The 6,000-nt window shown below is 46.5% G+C and overlaps 1 long non-coding RNA gene across 1 annotated transcript in view; it reads left to right on the forward strand.

The window, feature by feature from the left end:
- The window catches only part of LOC139006467 (uncharacterized), a 37,745-nt gene extending 32,328 nt beyond the window's left edge, over nt 1-5,417 (forward strand). The window contains exons 2-3 of the long non-coding RNA XR_011470749.1: nt 4,684-4,828; nt 5,104-5,417. This is a non-coding gene — a long non-coding RNA (uncharacterized lncRNA). The remainder of the gene's footprint in view (nt 1-4,683; nt 4,829-5,103) is intronic.
- Nucleotides 5,418-6,000: the final 583 nt, after the last annotated feature.

A 6,000-nucleotide genomic window follows, 5' to 3' on the forward strand; every position in this document is an offset into this window, starting at 1 on the left:
CTTTGCTTCATAGTTGGCATTTCTACATATTGCATGGTGCCACTCTCATGAAAATTGATATTTCAATGAAGTATATGTCTCTGAAATATAATTAAATATTACCTAACTAGAGGCCCAGTGCACGGATTCATGCAACAGTGGGGTCCCTTGGCGTGGCCTACAGGGATCCAGCCAAAACTGGCTCTCCGACATCCCCTGAGGGGTCCTGGATTGTGAGAGGGTGGTTCTCAGGTGACGCACCCGGAATCGGGCTCTCTCCTCTCTGGTTCTGGGTGTGTCACCTGAGAACCTCCGCTGCCAAGTGACCACAGCTTGGCAGCTCCTGCGCTAAGCGTCTGCCCCCTGGTGGTCAGTGCGCATCATAGCTAAAGCCTGTAGGCCAGTGGGCCAGTCGCTTAGGCTTTTATATATATACTAGAGGCCCAGTGCACAAAAATTTGTGCACTCACGGGGGGTGTCCCCCAGCCCGGCCTATGCCCTCTCACAGTCTGGGACCCCTCGGGAGATAACGACCTGCTGGCTTAGGCCTGCTCCCGGGTGGCAGAGGGCAGGCCCAATCTCTAGGTGCAGCCCCTGGTCAGGCTCAGAGCAGGGCCGATTGGGGAGTTGGGGCGCCGCCCCGTCATGCACAGAGCAGGGCGGATCAGGAGGTTGCAATGCCACCCTCAGTCACGCTCAGGGTAGACTGATTGGGGGGTTGGGGCACCGCCCCCTGTCACACTCAAGGTAGGGTCAATGGGGAGGTTGCGGCGCCACCCCCTGTCACTCAAAGAGCAGGGCCGATCAGGGGGTTGGGGCTCTGCCCCCTGTCACTCACAGAGCAGGGCCCATCAGGGGGTTGGGGCGCTGCCCCCTGTCACTCACAGAGCAGGGCCCATCAGGGGGTTGAGGAGCTCCCCCCTGTCACTCACAGAGTAGGGCCAATAGGGGAGCTGGGGCACCGCCCCCTGTCACACACAGAGCAGAGCGGATCAGGGGGTTGGGGCGCTGCACCCTGTCACACTCAGGGCAGGGCCAATGGGGAGGTTATGGCTCTACCCCGTCACACACAGAGCAAGGCCCGTGGAGGGGGGTTGGGGCACCACCCTCTATTACCCACAGAGGAGGGCCGATCAGGGGGTTGGGGCACTGCCACTGTCACACTCAGGGCAGGGCCGATGGAGAGGTTATGGTTCTACCCTGTCACACACAGAGCAGGGTCGATCAGGGGGTTGGTGCGCTGCACCCTGTCACACACAGAGCCGCAGGGCAATCAGTTAAGCAACCCCCTGATGGGCCCTGCTCTGTGAGTGACAGGGGGCAGCGCCCCAACCCCCTGATCGGCCCTGCTCTTTGCGTGACAGGGGGTGGCGCCGCAACCTCCCCATCGACCCTGCCTTGAGTGTGACAGGGGGCGGTGCCCCAACCCCCCAATCAGTCTACCCTGAGCGTGACTGAGGGTGGCATTGCAACCTCCTGATCCGCCCTGCTCTGTGCATGACGGGGCGGCGCCCCAACTCCCCAATCGGCCCTGCTCTGAGCCTGACCAGGGGCTGCACCTAGGGATTGGGCCTGCCCTCCCCCTATCAGGCACAGAGCAGGGCTGCACCTAGGGGGGCCTCCCCCCCTATCAGGCACAGAGCAGGGCTGATCAGGGGGTTTGGGGGCTGCCCCCTGTCATGCTGATCCCGGTGCCGGGAGCCTCGCTGCTCCGCTGATCCCAGTGCCGGGAGGCATATTACCCTTTTACTATATAGGATAGAGGCCTGGTGCATGGGTGGGGGCCGGCTGGTTTGCCCTGAAGGGTGTCCTGATCAGGGTGGGGGTCCCCACTGGGGTGCCTGGCCAGTCTGGGTGAGGGGCTGAGGGCTGTTTTCCCACTGGCAGTTGACTAAAAGCTCCCAACCGCTCCTTGTTTTCTTTATTTTTTTAAAATTCTGGGCCAGCTTTAGCTCTGAGGCCTTGCTGCTGAAAACATGGATACAATGTTGCAGTCTGGGGCTGACTGACAGCTGGTTTTGTTTAGCTTCTTATTTGCAACATAGTAATAGTTGCTTAGAGTTGCAGTTGAGAGTCCGGCAAGTGAGGCGGGGAACGTTGGAGTCTGCAGTCCCTGGAGGAAGCAAGCCTCCCTGCTCGCTGCAGTGCATGGCTGCCGGCCGCCATCTTGGCTGACAGTTAATTTGCATAAGGATACGCTGATTAGCCAATGGGAAGGGTAGCGGTAGTACACTAATTACCATGTTTCTCTTTTATTAGTGTAGATAGATAGAGCAAACACATGACTGTCAAGTCCATCTTTGTAGATAATCCATTTATACCAATATATGGTTCAGAATAGTTCCCTAACTTTTCATGGAAGCCAGACTCCATGATGTTCCAAATGATCCTTGCCACCTGGTGTTCATACTCTTGTGTAATTCCTTCCCGTGTTGTACCAGGGATGGTCTGTGTGACCCATAGAATAAGGCAAAAATGCTACCATGTCAATTCTGAAATTAGTACTGTGGCTTCCATCTTGGTAGCTTTCTCTTATACTCTTTCTCTCACTCTTGGATCACTTGCTCTGGGGGATGTCACGCAGTGAGCAGCCTTGTGAGAGGCTCACATAACAAGGAACTGAAGCTCCTGCCTATGGCCACTTGAATGAGCTTGAAAGCCAATCTTCCAGCCCTTGTCAAAGTCTTCAGAGACAAGCAGCTTAACTGACTTGAGCCACAACCACCCAGCTAGGGCACTCCCAGGTTCCTGACCCCAGGAACCAGTGCCATGGTAAATATTTGTTGTTTTAAGCTGCTAAGCCTTGAAGTAATTTATTACACAACTAAAAATAGCAAATATACTTCTTATCTCCTTCCTCTGGCAAGTACAGTCTAGGACAAAATGAAGCTTCTGTGCAGTACGTTACAGTCCTGAGGGCAGGTGTGGGAACAGGGCATTGCTTACCTGCTGTGCCCAGAAGTGATGTCAAGAAACAGTATCATGAAGAAATTGATAATAAGGACAAAGTAGGCGATTTGAAATCAAGATGCTGCTATCAAACAGGCATGGCAAAGAGATGGGACAAAGGACAACATTAAAAAGAAATGGGGGTGTTGGGGCCTGGAATACCTCTTCTGAGAGTCTCAGATAGCCTTATCTGTTTTTGGTGCCCCTAAAACGGGAATGCCAGAAGTATTTAAAGAGGCTGCTGTGAGCAGATGTTAATGTGACATTTAAGGGCTGCCATAGTCAAGACCAATTTCTCTTTAATACTAATCCCATTTCTCTGCTTCAAATAAACACAGTACTTTCTTATCACTGTGGTTTTATGGAAGCCATTATATCCAACAAGAATTCCTGCCTCCTATTCACATGTCCCTTGGACTGGACCTATCTTTGGGGCCAGTTTGATTCCTTTTGCAGTCCCCTCCCCCCCCCCCCCCACACACACACCGCCCCAACAACACAACTCTTAGGGATTACTCCCTCCTCTTATTAGGAAATCAATACCAGTGCCACTCATATACTGCTTTCATTTTTTGTGCTATCTCTACAATATAAAAACAATTCTAGAGGGCAGTATTCTTTCTTAATATATTATTGCATTTTCTACAAAGATCCTAGTATAATACCATTTATTTGGTGGAAGCATGATAAATATTGGTTGACTTCTATAAATTTTCTTATTGCAAAATAAGGCCTGTTTTTTGTAGAGTTTTTTTAAAAGTCAATCAAAAAAGAGGAAAAAAATCAATGTACCACCCAACAATAACCACTCAGTATTCTTGGTATAGTCTTTTCTACAGGTGTATATGTGTTATGTGTTGTGTTGTGAAATGGAATCTAACTGATTATGAACTTGCTTATTTGACAATGAAGGGCAAAACTTATTAACTGAATGCCTACTTTGGGGACCTTGAGCAGAGTCTTGGATGTAATTTTTTAATGTAAAAAAATTACATTAAAAAGGTACATTTTTCCTCTAAAAGGAATGCTTCAGACCCTATATGGGCTATTTCTATTAAAAGTATTGTTATGAGCCCTGACCAGTTTGGCTCAGTGGATAGAGTGTTGGCCTGCAGACTCAAGGGTCCCAGGCTCGATTCCAGTCAAGGGCATGTACCTTGGTTGCGGGCACATCCCCAGTAGGGAGTGTGCAGGAGGCAGCTGATTGATGTTACTCTCTCATCGATGTTTCTAACTCTCTATCCCTCTCCCTTCTTCTCTGTAAAAAAATCAATAAAATATATTTTAAAAAATGTATTGCTATGATTATAAGCAACATTCTTAGTCAGTATGAATTTGAATGCCAATTCATAAATGGTATCATCACCACAAAAAAAATAAATAACTATCCAACTATTTCAGTGAGATTTAAATAAAATAGACAAAGAAGTTAACTGTAACTCAACATCCATGTCCAGCTTTCCTAATTTTCCAATATTGCCCCCCAAAAATCTGTCTGCTTTCATTTTGTCACACTTAAACACAACTCTAAAAGTGATGGAAAATGACATAATTGCCACTCCTTTTCCCTTCTAATGTTCCTTGTTTTAATCTCTCTTTTTCTATAGTTTTTTTTAATCATGTGATTTACCTATTCAGCTTCATAATCTATGAATTAGCTAAGATAATGGTACTTATCTAACAATATCTGGCACATAACAAACACTTAAAAATGTTAGTACATATTGTATCTGTCTTGTTTTCTCACCCTAACAGCACATTTATGCATGCATGCATGTGCCAGCTTATGTGCGCGAAACCAAGAAGCACAACTCTTACAAGATCCTTGATGTGTTACTTCTATTTGTGTCTCCTTCTTGATTACTTCAAACAAGGGCCAATTACATAATTAATTAACCAGGTAAGTATGAACGTCGCACAAGTAAAGCCAACAGATTATTTCTGTTTAATAATAAAATGTTAATTAGTTAAAAGAAAGTACAGACTAATGATCACTAGAAGTGAACAATTTGGATTGCTTGGAGACTGGGTATTAATGCACAGTTAAAAACTTGTAATTAATATCAGAGATATTTCTTTTCTTATTGAGAGTGAAGGGTTGGAATTTCTAGACTCATAATCTATAGCAGAAAATTGTATTAAAAGCCCTGATATTTAATCTTAATATTCTCCTAGTACTCTCTTAACAACTGTGAAATGTGCTGTGATCCTGGCCATGCATTATGGCTACAAATCACATCTGAAAATGTAAAGTCCTACTCCCTCCAGAGTTTTACTACTGGCTCAGGAATCCCACAGACCATGAGGCAACATGGACATGACTATCTTCACCCCCAGTCAAGGCTGCAGCCAAACTATAAGTCCTGACTACATTCTCAACAACTGAACATGGTGGCAGCAATGTCAACAGTCCTAGTTGCAACTCAGGCATGAAACTCATTTTTTTTAAAATGTGTCATTGTATTTTATTTTATTTTTATAAATCTTTATTGTGGAAAATATTACATATGTGCCCTTTTTTTTCTCCCATTGACCCTTTAAAGCCTGATCCCCACCCGAGGCCTCCACAACCCTATTGTCTGTGTCCAGGGGTTAAAAATCCTAGAAGAAGACATAGGCGGCAAAATCTCAGACATCTCTCATAGCAATATGTTTGCGGATACAGCTCCTGGGCAGCGGTTCTCAACCTGTGGTTCGCGACCCCTTTGGCAGTCAAACGACCCTTTCACAGGGGTCGCCTAAGACCATCCTGCATATCAGATATTTACATTACGATTAATAACAGTAGCAACATTACAGTTATGAAGTAGAAACGAAAATATGTGGTTGGGTCACAACTTGAGGAACTGTATTTAAAGGGCCAGAAGGTTGAGAACCACTGTAGGGCAAAGGAAACTAAGGGAAAAAAATTAAAAAGTGAGACTACATCAAAATAAAAAGCTTCTGCACAGCAAAAGAAACCATCAACAAAGTGAAAAGGGAGCCCACCATAGGGGAGAACATATTTGGGGTGAAACTCACTCTTGAACATCAGAGCGATCTCGGGGAAGAACTTTCTCTCTTCAACGTGCC

The sequence above is a fragment of the Myotis yumanensis genome, unplaced genomic scaffold (genome assembly GCF_028538775.1).
Source record: "Myotis yumanensis isolate MYYU_CA2020_CCGP unplaced genomic scaffold, mMyoYum1.0.hap1 SCAF_1, whole genome shotgun sequence".
NCBI lineage: Eukaryota > Metazoa > Chordata > Mammalia > Chiroptera > Vespertilionidae > Myotis > Myotis yumanensis.